The sequence below is a fragment of the Rattus norvegicus genome, chromosome 8, assembly GCF_021556685.1.
Source record: "Rattus norvegicus strain SHRSP/BbbUtx chromosome 8, alternate assembly SHRSP_T2T, whole genome shotgun sequence".
NCBI classification, from domain to species: domain Eukaryota; kingdom Metazoa; phylum Chordata; class Mammalia; order Rodentia; family Muridae; genus Rattus; species Rattus norvegicus.
The window spans coordinates 9,028,129-9,049,272 of NC_141541.1; positions in this window are offsets into that span (position 1 = coordinate 9,028,129).

Genomic DNA, 21,144 nt, shown 5'->3' on the forward strand with positions numbered 1-21,144 from the left:
CCCATCCAGCTGTAGAAGACTAATACAAATCTGGTGGTCAGGATGCCCAGTGATATGACAAACCTGTGACCCTTCTGAAAAAACAGCATGCTGTTGACATCAACTGACCACAAGAGTACTGTGTCCTTGGCTTTCATAGATGCTTCCCACTTCCTCCTCCCTTTATTATGCCTGCTACGGTATAAATTCAACCTTAGGAAAAAATAAAATTGTAACCTTGATCAGAATCTTGGCGTCCTTCTTCGTGTCTCTTTTCCCCCATTCTCTCCTAGGTGGTCCCCAACCTCTGCTGACTGCCATGCATTGGGTGACCAGAGCGTGTGCTCCACCTGAAGAAGACTATGCCTCTCCCTACTTGTTAGTTGTTTCTAGTTCTCTGTGTAGGGTTAAGACCTCATGGGTTTTCCCATTCCACTTTACCTGTATTCTTGTCCTTGTTCAGACTATGTTGATTATTGGGAAAATTCCAATGAAAATTAATTTCTGGAACAGTGAGTTCTGCTACCTTCCTGTTGCCTAAGCAGTTGTACTTTCTTCCATCCTCTATCTCCCATTCTCTTTTTTATTCTCAGAGCTTCACTTCATCATATTTGTTTTTTTGCTGTTCTGAAATGGCTACTTCAAAGCTCTATCTTCAATTAGCAATCTGTATTGCCTTATTTTACATCATGTGACAATCGCACTGTGACCAGATAGATGGATATTACAGACTGCCTAAATCTTCCTCTGGGGTTGTTGATTAACATGGGTATTATTCAATGCAAATGGGCATATTGGATCAATAAATAAAAATGGAATTGTATGATAAAATATTGTTTAACTGACAAATAAATTAACAAATATTCTTAGAACAAAATAATTATCTGACTACTAAAAACTTACTTTTATGACAGATCTCTCAAAAATATTCTACCACAGGAAAATATCTATGAATTAATAAACAAATGACTAAGTGAAATAAGCCAGAAGAAAAAGACTGAACCATGACATCCAAGATACTAATATGTAGAAAAAATCTCAATTTTTTTCCTTAAAACTACTTTCTTCATTAACTTACACTTGATTGCTACAGCAAAGAAAAATTCAATGATATTTGTAGATATACAACCTTTTCCTTGAATGTAGTTTAACTTTCCATTCTTTTAATATGAAAAGTCACATGACTAGCAGAAGGGCTCAGCAAGTAAAAAGACTTGGATTTAAATTCTATGCACCAAGTTCCACTCTTGGAACCCCACTTATTGGAAGGAGAAAACAGATATGCAAAACAGGTTTTTCTTTTTTTTAAGTTAAACAAAACTTGTTTAATTTTTTTATTCAGTACATTTTTGCATAGTTGCGATTACATGGTAAATATAAAATTTCATATTCTGGTTTCTTAAATAAGTTAAAAATTCCTTCCACTCAAATCACATAGGGAGGAACTATTACTTAAAAATCAATCCTCTGGAAAAATATTCTTTTTATTTGGGTGCTTTTCTTTTCCTTTTTAATTAGGTATTTCTTATTTACACTTCAAATGTTAATTTCCTTTCCCACTTTCCTGTCCATAAGTCCCCTAACCTCTCCCCTTCCCCTTCTATAAAGGTGTTTCCTTCTCTATCTACCACCCTTACTGGCCCCCCAACCCCCTAGACCAAGGGATTCTCCTTCCATTGGTGCGCAGAAAGGCCTTCCTTTGCTACACATGAAGTTGGAGCCCTGGGTCAGTTCATGTATACTCTTTGGGTAGTGCTTTAGTCCCTGGAAGCACGGGTTGGTTGGCACTGTTGTTCTTATGGGGTCGAAAGCCCCTTCTGTTCTTTCCATCCTTCCTCTAATTCCCCAAAGGGGGTCCTGTTCTCAGTTCAGTGGTTTGCTGCTAGCATTCACCTCTGTATTTGCTCTAGATGTGTCTCTCAGGGAAGATCTATAGCCTGTTCCTGTCAGCATATACTTTTTAGCTTCATCCATATTATCTAGTTTTAATGGCTGTATATATATGGGCCACATATGGGACAGGTTCTGAATGGCTGCTCCTTCAGTCTTTGCTCTAAACTTTGCCTGCTTATCCCTTCCTATGGATACTTTTGTTCCCCTTTTTAAGAAGGAGTGATCCATCCACATTTTGGTCATCCTTCTTCTTGAGTTTGATGTGGTCCATGGATAGCATCTTGGGTAATTTGAGCTTTCTGTCTAATATCCACTTATCAATGAGTGCATACCATATGTGTTTTTCTGATTGGGTTTTCTCACTCAGGATGATATTTTCTAGCTCTATCCAAGTGCCTATAAATTTCATGAAGTCATTGTTTTTGATAGCTGAGTAGTACTCCACTGTGTAGATGTACCACATTTTCTGTATCCATTCCTCTCTTGAAGGGCACCTGGGTTCTTTCCAGATTCTGGCTATTATAAATAAGGCTGCTATGAACATAATGGAGCATGTGCCTTTGTTGTATGTTGGTGCATCTGCAATAGGTTTTCTGACCTCTCTCTCTCTCTCTCTCTCTCTCTCTCTCTCTCTTTTTATGGGGGTGTGGGTGTGTTCATGTGTATGTGTAGATTTAAGTCTGCATTTCACACCTCTATAGCAAGTTGAGTACCATCACCAACTACAGTCACTGTGTAGCAATATACCTATGATGAAAACCGAATGCCATCTGACTATAAAATTATCATTCTTTAGCTACCCTTTGGTTTGGGAAGTAAAAAGACACCAATTATACTATATTACTAGAATGTTCAACGAAGTACCTGTGAGTAATAACATATAGAGAATGAAATAAAGAAATTATATTTATATTGTAATTAGTGATTAGGATTATGTTGGTGTGTAGGAAGTAGCAGTGGCATAAGTACATAAAATGAGGAATGATGGAAGCAAAGAAAACTGTGAAGAGGAATTAAATAAACGTCGGAGTTTAGACTAAAGGTAAACTGAAATGACCAGGAATATGTCCACTCTCAAATAACTTCAAATGATGTAGAAGAGTTTCTTCTCTTCAGAGTTTGAGACACTAAGACTAGGGCAATCTGCATTTTTTGGAGAGGTAAATGATGATAGGATATGCTCATAGGTGGAGGTGAACAACTGAGGGTGCCTGCTAACTTATCATGTGTATCACAAGAATAAGAAAGGTCTATCTACAGAGGGAAACAAGGACTGAGTGGGCTGGCTGTGAACTCCAGTCTTCACTGATTTTCTAATGTAGTTGGGTGACTTAGATGGGCCCTAGTGTCTCAATAACCTCACAAATATCAATTGCTCAGAGCTGTGACTGAAGGATGGGATGCTCTCAACCCACAAATGGCAACTAAAGAATCTTTTCTGCTTGTACCAGCAAGACTGTGGTACCTGTTCCCTATATTGACTACACTCTGTATCTGTTCAGTCCCTGGCTTACGTAACCAAAATTAAATAATATCAGGGAAGGAAATTTAATATCCTTAAAGGAAGAGAAGTGTTTGGGTACCTAGAAAAATGTAGGTATTAAACAGATAAAGAGTAGAGGAACAGGAAATGAAGATATTTGTGGTCTCAGCCATATTATCTCTTATCATTTATTTGTTTCTCACATGGAGTCTTGCACTAGCTGAAATTTAACATTAATTTCCTCATGTACTTGTGAGGACAATCACGAGTGCTGGCTAACTCTCATTGATTTATAATATTAGTAGATATTAGTGTTTTTATATTAAAGCGAGCAGAGAGATTAATTGAGGGAACAATTGTATATGTACATCCAGCCCAGAAAATGCAGCCTTACTAACAGAGTTTTCTATCCCAAATATTCCCCTTCCTAGTTGTGTCACACTCATTGTTTACACAAAATCTAGAACAAAATTCAATTAAGTTATAAAATAGAGGTAAAGAAAATATATCATAGAGTAACTAAATTATGTCATGTAATTGCTTTCTCATGACTTTATATAATCAGTGCAATATCATCCTGTTACATATATTCCAAAAGATCAGAGAGTAGAAATGTAGCACACAGGTAAGCTTACCTCCCTCAATCCTCCTTCCCTACACTCTGAGCCCTGGTCACCCCACTGCCAATACCTGCTACAACAAGAACATCTATGGACCAAAATCATCCAGATGGCTAAAGGCCCTCAAAAGAACAGAATCAACAATAGCCAGGCCAATATGACACCTGCAAAGCACAGCTACCCCACTACAGCAAGCCCTAGTTTTCCTGAGAACTTGAAACATAAGGAAATGAATTTTAATCTAATTTTATAAAGATAAACAGAAAATTAATAAATCCATTAAAGAAATACAGGAAAATACTATCAAACAGATTAATGTCTTTTTTTTTCCCCAGAGCTGGGGACCGAACCCAGGGCCTTGCGCTTGCTAGTCAAGCACTCTACCACTGAGCTAAGTCCCCAACCCTCAGATGAATGTCTTTAAAGACAAACAAATATATCTCATTAAAGACATAGAGGAAAATATAATTAAACGGGTATAAATAACAAATAAACGGTGCAGGATCTGAATGTAGAAACAGAAGCAATAAAGCAACCACAAACTGAGGAAATCCCAGAAATGGAAAACCCAGGAAACAGAATAGGAACAATAGATGACAGCAACACCAACAGAATACAAGAGATAGAAGAGAGAATCTCAGGTGTAGAAGATACAATAGAAAAAATTAATGTATTTGTAAGATAAAATGGTAAAGCCAAAAAATTCCTGACAAATAATACCCAGGAATCCCGGGATACCATGGAAAGACCTTACCTAAGAATAATATGAATAGAAGAAGGGGAAGAGTCCCAGAACCAAGGCCCATAGAACATTCTCAAGAAAATCATAGAAGAAAACTTTCCCAACCTAAGGAAAGAGATGCCCATAAACATTCAATCTGCTTATATAGCACTAATTAGACTGGAAAATGTGGAGGAAATGTACAATTTTCTGCACAGATACCAGGTACCAAGTTAAATCAGTATCACATAAACCATCTAAATAGACCCATAATCCTGAAAGATATAGAAGAAGTCATTTGAACTCCCCCAACCAGATAAAGCCCAGGACCAGGTGGTGAATTCTATCAAAGAAAATCTAATACCAATACTCTTCAAACTATTTGAAAAAAATAGAAATAGAAGGAAGACTACCCAATTCATTCTTTGAAGCCACATTACACTTACACCTAAACTACTCAAAGAACCTACAAAGAGAGAGAACCTCAGACCAATCTCCCTCATAACTATTGATAAAGAAATACTCATTATAATTCTCAAAAATCGATTTCAAGAACACATCAAAACAATTATCCATCATGATCAAGTAGGCTTCAGTTCAGGGATGCAGGGATGGTTTAATACACAGAAATCCATTACCATAATTCACTATATAAAAAATTCAAAGAAAAAAGGGCCACATGATCATCTCACTTGATGCTGAGAAAGCATTTGGTAAAGTTTAACACCTATTCATGTTAAAAGGTTTGAAAACATCAGGAATTCAAGGCCCATACCTAAACATAGTAAAAGCAATATACAGCAAACCAGTAGGTAACATCAAAGTAAATGGAGAGAAGCTTGAAGCAATCCCAGTAAAATCACGGACAAAACAAGGATGCCCACTTTCTCCCTATCTATTTAATATAGTACTCAAAGTCCTAGCCAGAGTAATCAGACACAAGAAGATGTCAAAGGATACAAATTGAAAAGGAAGAAGCCAAAATATTACTATTTGTGGATGATATGATAGTATATTTAAGTGACCCCCAAAATTCTATCAGAGAACTCCTACACCTGATAAAGAAATTCAGTAAAACGGCTGGATATAAATTAACTTAAACAAATTAGTAGCCTTCCTCTACTCAAAAGATAAACAGTTCCAACCATTTGCCTACAAATTTCATAAAGTCATTGTTTTTGATAGCTGAGTAATATTCCATTGTGTAGATGTACCACATTTTCTGTATTCATTCCTTCTGGAAAATATCATCCTGAGTGAGCTAACCCAATCACAGAAAGACATACATGGTATGCACTCATTGATAAGTGGCTATTAGCCCAAATGCTTGAATTACCCTGGATGCCTAGAACAAATGAAACTCAAGACGGATGATCAAAATGTGAATGCTTCACTCCTTCTTTAAAAGGGGAACAAGAATACCCTTGGCAGGGAAGAGAGGCAAAGATTAAAACAGAGACTGAAGGAACACCCATTCAGAGCCTGCCCCACATGTGGCCCATACATATACAGCCACCCAATTAGACAAGATGGATGAAGCAAAGAAGTGCAGACCAACAGGAGCTGGATGTAGTTCGCTCCTGAGAGACACAGCCAGAATACAGCAAATACAGAGGCGAATGCCAGCAGCAAACCACTGAACTGAGAATAGGACCCCCGTTGAAGGAATCAGAGAAAGAACTGGAAGAGCTTGAAGGGGCTCGAGACCCCATATGTACAACAATGCCAAGCAACCAGAGCTTCCAGGGACTAAGCCACTACCTAAAGACTATACATGGACTGACCCTGGACTCTGACCTCATAGGTAGCAATGAATACCCTAGTAAGAGCACCAGTGGAAGGGAAAGCCCTGGGTCCTGCTAAGACTGAACCCCCAGTGAACTAGACTGTTGGGGGGAGGGCGGCAATGGGGGGAGGATTGGGAGGGGAACACCCATAAGGGAGGGGAGGGGGGAGGGGGATGTTTGCCCGGAGACCGGGAAAGGGAATAACACTCGAAATGTATATAAGAAATACTCAAGTTAATAAAAAAAAAAAAAGGAAAAAAAAAAAGATAAACAGGCTGAGAAAGAAATTAGGGAAATGACACTCTTCACAATAGCTACAAATAATATAAAATACTTAGTGTGACTCTAACCAAGCAAGTGAAAGATCTGTATGACAAGAACTTTATTCAAGTGTGTGAAGAAAGTAATTGAAGAAGATCTCAGAAGATGTAAAGACCTTCCATGCTCATGGATTGGCAGGATTAATATAGTAAACTTGGCCATTTTTCCAAAAGCAATCTAGAAATTCAAGGCAATCCCCATCAGAATTCTAACTCAATTCTTCATAGAGTTAGAAAGAGTAAATTGCAAATTCATTTCCAATAACAAAAAACAGAGTATAGCGGAAACTATTCTCAACAATAAAAGAACTTCTGGGGGAATCACCATGCCTGGTCTCAAGCTGTATTTCAGAGGAATCTTGGTTAAATACCACATGGTATTGGTACAGAGACTGGCAGGTAGATTAATGGAAGAGAATTGAAGACCCAGAAATATATCATCACATCTGTGGTTACTTGAACTTTGACAAAGGAGGTAAAACCATCCAATGGAAAAAGGACAGCATTTTCTACAAATGGGCCTGCTTCAACTGGAGGCCAGCATGTAGAAGAATGCAAATTGAGTCATTCTTATCTCCTTGTACAAAGTCCAAGTGAATCAAGGACCTCCACATAAAACCAGATACAGTCAAATTAATAGAACAGAAATTGGTAAGAGCCCTGAATACATGCAAAAGTTTCCTAAACAGAACATCAATGGTTTATGTTCTAAGATTAAGAATCACTGGGGCTGGGGATTTAGCTCAGTGGTAGAGCACTTACCTAGGAAGCGCAAAGCCCTGGGTTCGGTCCCCAGCTCAAAGAAAAAAAAAAAAAAAAAAAAAAAAAAAAGAATCACCAAATGGGACCTCATAAAATTACAAAGGCCAGGGACACTCTAATTAGGACAAAACAGCAACCAACAGATTGGGAAACAATCTTTAGCAATTCTACATCCAATAGAGAGCTAATATCTAATATATACAAAGAACTCAAAAATTTAGACTCCAGAGAGCCAAATAACCCTATGAAAAATGGGGTACAAAGCTATACAAATATTTCTCAACTGAGGAATACCAAATGGCTGAGAAGCACCTAAAGACATGTTCAACAACCTTAATCATCAGGGAAGTGCAAATCAAAACAACCCTGAGATACCACTTTACACCAGTCAGAACGGCTAAGATCAAAAACTCAGATGAAGGGGGTTGGGGATTTAGCTCAGTGGTAGAGCGCTTGCCTAGGAAGCGCAAGGCCCTGGGTTCGGTCCCCAGCTCCGGAAAAAAAAAAAAAACTCAGATGAAAACAGATGCTGGCAAAGATGCAGAGAGAGAGGAACACTTCTCTATTGGTGGTGGAATTGCAAGCTGCTACAACCACTTTAGAAATTAGTCTCGTGGTTCCTCAGAAAATTGGATATAGTACCTGAGGACCCAGCTATAACACTCCTGAACATACACCCAAAAAATATCCTCCAATATTTAGCAATGATATCTGCTCCGTTATGTTCATAGCATCCTTATTTATAATAGTCAGAAGCTGGGCAGAAGCCAGATGTCCTTCAACACAGGAATGGAACAGAGAATATGGTACATTTACACAACGGAGTACTCCTCAGCTATTATAAACAATGACTACATGAAATTCTTACACAAATGGATGGAATCAGAAAATATCATCCTGAATGAGCTAACCAAGTCACAAAAGAACGTACATAGTATGTACTCACTGACAAGTGGATATTAGCCCAAATCTTAGAATACCTAAGAAAAAAATCACAGACCATATGAATATCAAGAAGAAGGAAGACCAAAATGTGGATGCTTCATTTCTTCTTAGAAAGGAGAACAAAATACTCATGCAAGGAAATACAGGGACAAGGAGTGGAGCAGGTACTGAAGAAAAGATCATCCAGAGACTGCCCCACTTGGGGTCCATCCCATATACAGTCACCAAACCCAGTCACTATTGGTGATGTCAAAAAGTGCTTTCTGACGGAGCTAGATGTGGTTGTCTCTTGAGAGGTTCTGCCAAAACCCTACTTATACAGATGAAGATGCTTGCAGCTACTCATTGGACTGAACAAGAGACCCCAGTGGAGGAGTTAGAGAACAGACTGAAGGAGCTAAAGGGGTTTGCGACACCATAGGAAGAAAAACAATATCAATCAACTAGATCACAGAGAGCTCCCAGGATCTAAACCAGCAACAAATGAGTACGCATGGAGGGACCCAAGACTCCAGCCACATATGTAACAGAGCATGGCATTTTTCAGCATCAATAGAAGGAAAAGTCCTTGTTCCTGTGAACACTCATTTTCCCAATGTAGGGAAATGCCAGTGTGTTTAGGTGGGAGTTGGTGTGTGGGAGTGGGATCATCCTCATAGAAGCAGAGAAGGTGGTATGGGATGATGGGAAAGGAAATGTAAAAACATAATATATCCAAGAATAATAAAAATTTAAAAATACAATACATAAAAAGACAAATTAAATTCAAACATCTTTCCACAAGTCAAGCCTTATAAAAAACAAGGAAATCACAGACACTCACAGACACTCACACACACACACTCACACACACTAACATCACTAACATCCAAATTACAAAACATAACGATCATTGGTCATTGGACATTAATATCTCTCAACATCAATAAACTCAATTCCCCTATACAAAGATACAGGGTAACAGAACAGATATAAAAACGGAGTCCATCATTCTGCTGCATAAAGCAAACACACCTGAGCCATAAAGATAATAAAGAGCTAAAAAATTCTTTCACAAGCAAAAAGCCCCAAGAAGCAAATTGGAGTAGCCATCTAATATCTAGTAAAATAGATACTCAACCAAAATTACTCAATAAAGACAGGGAAGGATTACTTCATACTCATCAAAGGAAAACTCTACCAAAATGACATCTGCATTCTTAACACCTATGCCCCAAACACAAGAGCACCCATATTTGTAGAAGCAATATTGCTAAAACTTAATTTGCACATCAAACCCCACACTTAAAAATGGGAATGTTCAACACTCCATTCTCACTAATGGAAAGGAAATCCTGACAAAAACTAAACAGAGAAATAATGAAACTAAAATACATTGTGAATCAAATGGATGTAACCGGCTAGTACAGAATATTTCATTCAAACACAGAAGAATGCGCTGCAGTTCTAAGGAAGTGTTCATGAACCATGGAAAAAAAGAGGAGTCATTCTGATGTAATCACATCAAGGTGTTTTTCACAAGCTCTAAGTAGGCTTAACTCACCTATGACCCACAGTATTGTTCTGGTGTGGAAAGAAGGTGGCAAGTGAGGGGTGAGTGTTTCTAACCTAGTAAGCATCTAACTGAAGAACCTTTAGCATAATTAGCTGGTGCTGGGAGCCAAACCATAAACTTACTCCTGCTTTAGTCTGAATTGGTGGTTGTTAGGCAGGGGGTGGGCATGTAACCTGCAGGCACAAATTTATTAGGGATTAACCTGAAACCTGCTGCTAAATGCTGGATTTGTTGGGAAAGAAAAATCTGAGGTTGCAAGCCTTGGTAGTAGCCTGGAAACTGGAGCTCAGCTCAGGTTTTGTCGGGATTAAATTGAAAACTGAAGCTAGGTACTGGACTTTTAGTTTACTTTAGTTTAAACTTAGGTAAGGTTTCCTAAAATGGAGTGTGAACCCAAAGAATTTGGTCCCTTGGTGTCTTCTTAGCACTTCAAAAACTTTCTCCAAAACAGATCATATAGTCAGTCACAAAGCAATCCTTAGCAACACAGGTACTATGTTACACTCCACAGACCCAAAGAATGTAAACAATAAGGAAGGTGATGAAGCTTGAATCTCACTTAGAAGGGGAAATAAATAGTCATAAAAAGCAGAGGGAGAGAGGGAACTAAGAGGCAAGGGAGATAGGCAGGTAAGGGAGGTTCAGGATCAGTTGTAGGGAAGAACAGGCCAGACGGATGGGTGGATGGCCATGAAAATGAAGGAAATATGCAACTGATTGCGGTGAGGAGGGCATCCAAGATGAGGCAGACCTAAGATAACGGTGGCACCCAAGAATTATTGGGGTGACCTTAGATATGATACACTAAATGTGGGATATGGGACCTGAAGAGTTCACCTCCTGTAGCCAGACAGTAACCTCAGTGGAGTAATAGATACATGAACTCACCCACAAAACTTTCAACACCAAATTTATCCTGTCTACATGAAATGAAGGCACAGGAGATAGAACACAGACTGAGGGAATGACCAAACCATAACTGGCTGAAATTGAGACCTATCCAGGGGTAAAATCTCTCACATTATTGTCGTGTCTTTCATGTAGGCTGTGAAATTATAAACTGTCATAATCTGGATCTTTGGTATTATTTAGGTGGATCACAGGCAGACCCCCCAGGTTAATCAATTTTAATTTTTCCTTCCCTTGTGTAATTTGTCTGCTGTACTAGTGAAAGTTAGTCTAGGGAAAGCAATGTAAGTATGTTTCTTTCTTCACTTCTCCCTGGCATATGAACTTTATAGATGTTAGCTCCCCCATTCTATTTGAGATGACCAATATTTCTCTTTCAGGGTTTCTATTGCTTTGCTTCTGCAATTTATCTTCTAAACTGTCTCTACATGCTTTCAGATTACCAGCTTGATACCTCAGTTTCCGAGATAAAAATTTAGGGGCTAAGAAAGAAAACTGTCCTTTGAAATATTAAAGAGAACTCTGCACAAACAGGATTTGGGGACATTAAAATTAGCTAGTGATAAAAATCTATCCAGATTAGCTAGTAATAAAAATCTATCCAGATGTTTCCTGCTGACACATTTGTTGCCAAGCCAAATGGTTTCTTCATTATTGACATCTCCCCCACCTCTGCCTAGTGACTGCTCATGAGAAAGAACTTCTTTGAAAATTCCTCTTAGTTGATGCTGGCTCCATTACACTCCTACTCCATTTTCTCAGGCACAGCCTAAGTCCAACAGTTAATTCATGGCGTAAAGCTTAGATCTATCCTCTCAGTTGCTATAGCTTGAAAGGGTCATTGTAAATATGTAAAGCTATGGCTTCTTGAGAAACCTGGCTGTAGTTCATCTCCTTCCTTTATGCTAATCCTCCTTGGACCCTTCATGGCCCCATTTCTCACTATATGCACTGAAAAAAATTCTTGTCCTCAAATGACCAGTAATTCTTTTTCCAGGATGCAGTCCTAACACAATGTTGAAATGAATCTTAGCATACCACTACGTAGAAGGTAATTTTTGTTTTTCAGCTAAGCAGCTTTCCTAGTCTGGATCCCTTTCACATACTTTCTAAAGATATATTGGCTGCATTGTCATATGGATAATTCTTGTTATCAGCGTTACCCTGTTTAATGATAATTTGATGCTATTACAATCTAATCTTATTTCTGAAAGAAATGGCAACACAATTTTCTTTTCCTTTTCTCTTGTTCTTCTAGAGACTTCCCTATCTACATTTGGGCTAAGATCCTTGAAGAGAAAGAGACATGCACATTTTTTCTCTCATTAGTATTTCAATCCCAAGACATTAAAGATTTCATGTATATTAAACTGAAGTATGTTTTGGACATTAAAATAATTTCATTTGATTTTCACTAAACAAAGCTGGAAATAGTTTAATATCCTACCCCATATTGGTATACACAATTTCATTTTTCAAAATTTAATATATTTTCATAATAATTTACAAATGCTATCATTTTATCTAACAATTACTATTATTTTAACATTTTTGTCACCTTTTATTACAGGGATGGGTCCCTAACTGATAGCCTTCCATGCTCTAGCCTCTGAGAAGTTTGCACAGGTTTTCCCTACTCCCTTATTCTTAGAAGCAAACATTGCCAAAAAAAAAAAAAAAAAGCACTCTGCTTTTCAGTTAAGTATAAACAATAGTTCTTGCTATTGTTAACTTTCTCACATTTGGGTTTATTCTGATGGCATTTCAACAGCTTATCTAGAATTCCAGCTTGCCGTCTTTCTCTACCATTATCACATTTACCTCAAGGACCTAGACGCAAAAGAAGTCACATGTGAAGTGTATGAAACCTTAATGCTCCAAAGAATATAGGAAGTCACAGAATTTTATCAATGGATAGGTGAAAGAAAGAGAAAACCTGAACCAGAGAAATTCTGGGGAAGGTACTAGACATTTCTGCAATTCTGCTTTGCCATGGTTTAGAGGCTATGAGAGTCAGAGACATGGACTGAAGTCACATAGTCATCAGCTAAAAGAAATGTTTCATCTTTTTATAGTACATATTTACGAAGACAAGAAAAGTAATACAGGAAGTGATAAAAGTGTTTTAGGATTTTGTTTTATTTGTGGTTGTAGAAGTACTAAATGTGGGGTACCAAAATTCTTATACAATTTAAAGAAGAATATTTATGTTGTTTTGATAGTGCCACAATACAGGTGGTACTTTACAACTTTCTGGTTTATCTGCTTACTGCATTTCCACACATTGTACTTGGCCAATATAACTAACAAAGTCTAAACCACTGCTTCAAATGTCTACATGGTATGCAAGAGTCAATAGCAGTAGAATCCTCAATTTACTGGAGAATAATCCAAATCTGTGTTCTGTTTCTGATTTATCCGCATGTGTTTATTACTTAGGCTGAACCACAGACACTAGGGTTTTCCTCCGACTAGGGCAATTTTACACAAAATTCAAACATTTACTTCACTATTTCAATATTCCTTGGGAATTATTAATTTACTCTATTTGCCCCACTGTAGGTATGAGAAGTAGGCTTCATTCTGAAGCAGAATATTTGACCAGGAGAAGGCTGACATGCATTTAGGCCATTAAAGACTGTGTAATGTTTGTTTGTCCCTGAAATATTCCACATGGATGGAAAGTTTGACTTCAATGACATTGTAATTTCTCATGGAGCCCTAGGCTGAATAAGAATGAAGGGTAGTATCAGACCCTCCTGGGTCAACTCTGTGTTTGCCCCCTGCTGAGCCTTTCTGATGCATGTGGAAGCTTTTGTTCTTAAGAAGATCCTGGCCTTTGCTGTTTGAGATGGGCAGTAACACCTCAGTTCCTGGTTTTTGTTCCTGTTTTTATCCCAAGAATGTAAACTTGTTTTTCCGTGTAAATTTGTTTTTCCACTCAGTTTCCTGGGTTTTTCCACCTGGTGGACTTGGTTTATATATACTGTGAACCTCAGTAAAGCTTTGCCATTCACACACACAAATGACCCGAGTCTCTGTCTTTTATTAAATCTCCCAGGCTTATGCCTGATTCTTGGTACTGTGGCAGCGTGTGCACCATCAGGGTAGTTCACACATTTAAAATTGACTGTCATTTATAGCAAGAAACAGGTGACCAATGCTGAGCAAAAATTACCCAGACAAATGGAGTGTGAGAAATTCTTTTGAAAAATTCAACAGATACTACGTATTTAAGATACAAAATATTATGTGGTTTGGTTCAGGCCTTATCCTAAAATTATTTTCTATAAAATATTATAAATATAAAAAGGACATTTTAGATTTATGTTTCTGATATATTCTTTTGTAAAAATAAACCTAAATTCTTCCTGTTAGAAATTATTTTACAGTAAGTCATTGACTTTTGATAATAGATAATAAATTCAGTAAGTGGCTAGAGAAGGAATAGTGTAAGGTAAATTGTATGAGATTTTCCAGAAACAAATAATTGGGAAAGAACACTCCTTTTCACACTTGCAATTATTTTAAAATTATTTGTGTATTATGTGCATTATGCATCCTAAATTCTGTAAAGATATAAAAAGAAATAAGGCATTACCCTTAATTTTAGAGGGTGCCTAAGCAGTTGGAGGGAAAAAAAACACAGGTTAATTTTCTTCCTATTTGTCTATGAACATAAAAAGTGGGCATTTCTGTGATGTGAAACCTCGACCTCAATCCTCAACCATCCCATAAATGTTTCTTATCTCATAGTAAGCTTTTAATGATGATATTTTGAATGAGATGTGGTTCGCAAATCAGAGTAGGTGCCATGGTAACTTAGAGATAACCATTTCTGCTGGATCATTTTTGTTAGGTATAGAAAATTAAGTTAGTTAGAGAGCGTAAAAGAAAGAATGAAAAAAATGCATGAGAACCCTCTTGGAAGGTGTTTACCAAATCAGCTAATGAAATTTCTAGATTTAGGTCCACAGGATATAACTGAAAAAGGGTTACCGATGTCAAAGTTTAGCCCCGAATGAGTGATAATTTTCAACTTTCCTAAAATATGTGGAGATCTTGAAGAAGGATAAACATAAAGGACAAAAACCAGAGCAGTAGAATGTGTTTTTAGTTTATTTTGTATTTTTGGTGTTGGGGGTTTCCAGGAGTTTGGCACTGGAAATAGAAAACTAAAGTAATGGCCTTACTTGACTAAAAAAGAATAATGACCTATAGAAATTACATCATGTTATTATTAAATGTTTTTACAGGATTTTGATCAAATAAAATCAATAATAATTGTTTCTTTCCTATAGATTCCACATGCCTTACAACGACATTTTCTTATTTCATTAAGTTCTAAAAAAATAATAATCACAACAAAGTGTCACCTGTAAGTGAATGCTTGATATCCTTTTCATGAGACGCGATGTGCTTGTGTGTGTGTGTGTTGGATTGGGGGGGCGAGGGAAGGGGATACACATATATATGCTCACAAAATTACTGAAAACTGCAGTTAAAAAGAGGAAAAAAATTATATTTTTTCGTAAAAAAAGGTTTCAAGTGTCCTCTCTTCACCAAAAATTAAAAAATAAAAAAAATTTATTTTAGTTTATCATATTAAATATATTTAAAAATTATTCACTATCAGTTACCACTATTTGAAAACCACATCTATGCAGCTTAAATAAAAGAGAATGTTACTGTTATTTGCTTTGTATATAAACAGACATCAGCATTTTAAAACAAACATGGTAATTATCTTTATTAGGTTATTAAGTTTACTACTTCCTTCCTGAAGCACTTGCATTGACTATAGTCAGCTTTGCCATAGGGAATAATCTTGGAGTATAGAGAAAACTAATTGAAAGACTGTCAAAGCAAAGTAGAGACCTGCATATGAGCACAGCATTTGCAACATGTCTATTTTGCCTTTGATAGTAAAATATCACTAACTTTAGTCTTCATAGCTTATATGAAGTATTACACTCATATTTTTATTTTAAAATGATTTCTGATTTAATGTTGTTTATGGTTGAATCATATTTTGACATTAATTTTATGTGGGTAAGTATTACTCTGAATTACCAATGCAGTGAGAAGTTATGAAGTAAGGAAAAACTCTTATTTCAGCAAATGAAAAGGTGGCTCCAAGGATAATTAGAAATTATATAGGATATTGCCAGAACAAGTAGGTTAAGGGAGGTTCAAAGTACATCAGCAAACTCAAATGCTATCTGTCAGGGCCTTTACTTTCCTGGGATTTTCTAGCCTTGTGTAGTGTTTCTGAAGGGGGAAATTTGGTAAGCATTTCATAGAATGTGTTTTTAAAAAAAGATTTTGAACTGAATGCTGGGTCTTTGCCACTAGATCCCAATTAGCACTTTAAAAGATTCTCTAATTCCTTAAACATGAAGGCTTAGAATAACTTTATGAATGATAATCCCATCTCAAAGAAAACTATTTTTCAGTCGTCTTTAAAGCTACTTCTTAGGGACAAGGAATTGGTCATGTTTGGGAAAAATTTGTATCTGTATTGACATAAATAAACATTAATCTAGGAGGTTTAATTTCTTTCTCAGAAATGATGAGAACCTCTGAGAATGCAGTTCAGTGAAAAAGTGTCTTCCCAGAATAACTCAAGTCTTAGGTTCAATTCTTATCACTATGAAATATATAGATGATGAAGGATGGTATGTGGATTAATGGATTGATAGATAGATGATAGATAATATGTAGCTAGGTAGTATCTTAGTTAGGGTTTACTTCTCTGAACAGATACCATAACCAAGGCAACACTTATAAAGAACAACATTTAATTGGGGTTGCCTTACAGGTTCAAAGGCTCAGTCAATTATCATCAAGGTGGGATCATGGCAGTGTACATTCATGTGGGGCTGGAGGAGTTATGAGTTCTACATCTTCATCCAAAAGCAGACAGGAGAAGTCAGGCTTCTGGCTATTAGGATGAGTATATTGATGCCCATGACCACAGTGACACACCTACACCAATAAGGCCACACCTCCTTATAATGACACTCCCTGGGCCAAGCATATTCTCACCATTACAGGTAGATAGATGATAAATACATAGAAAATACACTTTTCTCTATCTTCAGGTTCCTTAACATATATACTTTAAAAGTTATCAGAATAATCTCTTTCTCTTTTCTTTGAAATGTGTATAAGTACTTTTGGAACTTAAGTAAAAACTACTCATGGCTAAAAAGGATTTGAAAATCATCCGTTGAAATGCAGCATCAGGGAAAATAACAACCTCATCATTTACTTTCTAGATTCCTAAATTAGTGCTTACCTTGTTTCAATATCATGGTCATAGTCTTGTCATAAAACTTCAATTCTTTTTATGTACTTTTTGTCTTTGACCACTGAACAGAGTGAATAAAATAACTTCAATGATCTTCCTGTCCTACTTTGCCCTCTGTTGCTATAAGTACCATAACAAAAGTCAACTTAGGAAAGAAAGTATTTATTTCATCTTATAGGTCAAGACTTTTATTCTGTCACATAGGGAAACCAGTACAGGAACTTAAGCAAGGAGCATAAGATAGAAACCATGAAGACACATTTATAACTAGTTTGTAACCAAGCTCACGATCAGCTACTTTTCTTATACAGTCCAGGTCTACCTGAATTGTGATGGTACCATCTGCAATAGTTTGGCCCCTCCTACATTTGTAATAGTAGCTACCATCCCAGAAATAGACAGTCCAACAGGTAAACTTGTTGGAGGTAATTTTTTAAATGATACCTTTTCTCAGTTTTCTCAAATTCACTTCCCCAAGATTAGTTACCATACACCTTGATTTAAAGATACTTTAGAATGAGCTGTATGATAAAAGATGTCTAAAATGCCTTCCATCTTTTGGATTAACCATTTTTTATCTTTCGACCCTGGAAGTGTAAGACAATTAAAACCTTTCTGTATTTCATGTTCTATGTATTACTTGTATCTTTGAATAAACACTACATAAAAGATACATTTCCTTATAAATATTCTAATGTAAAAACTTACTTATAAACATTTGGAACATGACGTAATTTCAAAGATAATAACAAATCTATTTTATCTGTAAAGTCAGTTATATATAAAATGACCAGGTCATCTTTCCATTCTAATTATGAGACTATAAAAAAATACTCCATCAACTCCATATGTTTTAGCAAATTGGAGGTCACCAAACACTTCCAATTCCCCAAGCTAAGATCCTCTTTTACAGATATCAACAATGCTATTTTGCCTTTCTCAAACTATCAAAAAACTGTCTCTTATATCCAAAGGGTCTGTATTTCCATGTCCATCTCTAGGAGAGAACATGTATAATTCAGAGGCAGTTCTAATGTTCCTGTCTTTTTATTTTTTAACTCCATAATAGGTAACAAGTAATAGTTTCTGAAAGCATGTGTATATGGAGTAACTTGAAATATGTTTATGAATAAAGTGCATGTTATAATCTTCCTGCGCATTTCTTTTCCAAGCAATTTATTGGCATATATTTGTTTCTATCTTATATTTATGGTGTTTTTCTATGGGCAAATCTTGAAAGTTCTTGTACACATACAGCCTGACACATTGAGAGATTCTATTCATATTATTTAAACACATGCAGGGTTTTCTAAAGAAAACTTACTTTCAAAGAGTATCTCAGCTTTAATTGTAATGCTTTGAGTGGAAATAAAAAGAAAAGACAACCTGAATGACCATAAAGACTATCTAGTTGGGAATAGCAATTTAGAAATCATTGCCTGTATTTTAGCAGATCTAAAGACATGAAGAGTGCTAGTAAGCTTTATAATTGAGAGAGAAGAAGCTTCAAACTTTTCATCTCAACTTTGAAAATGAGGGGAATATAAACAGCCCATTTTTCTAGATCATGTGCAAATAAATATTACTCAGCAGTAAGTTTATGGTAACAGTTACTGCTTTTCATTGTCTCAGACTCAAAATAAAGGAAATAAATTTTAAAGTGAATGACAGAAAACCAGAGTTTAACTTGTAGGCAATTGTAGGCAGTTTTATTTCTGATACTGTGATAAAACAGCTTCACCAAAAGCAACATAGGGCAGAAAGAGTTTACTTGGTTTACTAATCCAAGTCTCAGTCTACTGTTTCACAGACCACAGCAGAAACACTAGGATACAGTTACATCCTGTCAATGTTCAAGAGCCAAGAGAATAAACACAGCTTTTGTAATTTTTTTTTGGCCAGTTTTCTTTACTAATACCATGAATCCTGGAGGCCATGCTACATACAGTTGGAGGCATCAGTTAACTATTCCTACAGTAATATAGGCTCATAGTAAACCTACAGATCAACCTGACCAAGATAACGCTCCATCTGAGGTTCTCTTGAGACAACTCTAGGCTGTGGTAAATTTTAAATCTAAACTAACTCTCATAGTGGTTTTTCCTAAAATTTCAATTTCTTGCTGAAATACATGGATCCAAAACTTTATTTCTCCCTTTATCAATAGTTGCCTTTTTTCATTCACTCAGTTACTGTAACATATTATTTGTATGTAGTTGTTTGTTCAACATTCTTCAAATCAGCTAGACTCCTCAATTACAGTTTAGAATAACTTTAACATGTATGCGTATTATACGTTTATGGTATATTTAAAACAATCTCAGCAACATGAAACTTCCCTGTATTGAATGACAGTAGACACATGTCACCATGCATTTGGCTAAACCTGAAAAGTGCACAGCACCAACTGTGAGCAGCTACAGAACAGAAGGACTTTGATGATAATCATCTAGTCTGATTGATTGTGCAAAGCATAATGCTTGTGAGATATGCTGGCCACAAAGAGATTATATACGTGTAGAACAAGAGCTACATCGAAAAATCTCTGCAGCTTTTCTCAACTTTTGCTTTAAAATGTGTTAAACAATGGATACAATAAAACCCAAAACGAGAATACCTTTGTAGGTGTTGTAGTTATATGTCATTTTTCTACCTTAGAAGTCTTGTCCACTGTCTTTGCCTCTATATTTGAAATTAATTGAACCTTTTGATGCCACACAAGTCATTTCAAAGTGTAGTTTTCTAGAGAAAAACACGTAAGAAAGTTGCCAATCTGCCTTAGAGATTTCAGCTGTGCCCTAGGAAAAAAGTAAGTTTCAAGCAGAACAAAACTAGCAATATAAACTAATGGGAAACTACATGAAGCCTAGTGTTTTTCTTTCCACCTTCTGAGTTCAATTGCTAACCACCAAAAGAATGGTAAAATAGTTCCATGTGAAAGAAAGTAGTTTTATATGGATTGCAGCGGCATGATGAGAACAATGCTGCCTTTTCATAGGCTTCAACTAAAGAATGAATGTGCTGCCACTCAAAAGTAGTCAATGTAATTTCTCACAATAACATCAAAGGAGGAAAGCGAGCCTATTGGTGATCCCGTCACATATAACAAAAGCAGTAGACCAAATTCAATGTCCATTTTGGAAAGGAACTTTTAACAAACTTTGATTGGATAGTAACTTCTACCTAATAAAGGGGACTTATGAGTGTGTTCAGCAATGAACGACCAAAAAGAGCTGTGTCAAAGCAGGAGGCAGGAATGACCCTCCAGCTGCTGCTTTGATGCACATGCTTGCCTTCTGCATTTCTCTTTCTCTGTCTCTGTCTCTCCGTCTCTCTTTTTACACACATGCATGCACACACACACACACACACACACACACACACACACACACACACACACACACACACCACATCCTACTGTACCCAAGCACTGCTAGCAGTTTCAGTACAAGGTTTCGAAAAGGTATGGTATATGAAGTTAATTTGCAAAGCAAGCTGTCTTTTCACATGCCAGTAACACATCTTAGGAAATAAAATTACATTTAAAAATAATTCTGTGGTAACGTCAGTCTCTGATTTAGGAGTTTCCCCACAGTAATTACATCTGCTTTATTTCTATAATTTGCATGTATCAAATTCTTTCTGTAATGTCTCTTATATGATTTAGTTTAAAATTCAAAACAATTTTAAGAAGAATGTAATACTTTTTTCCTTTTACTTCTTCAGATGACCAGAGTAAAAAGACTGACAGGGATTAAATATTGCATCAGCAAGCTAGGTTTATTCGCTCTCTACTAGAGTTGGCTTGAGAACAAGTTCATAATATGATATTAGACAACCAGATTCTAGAAATTATT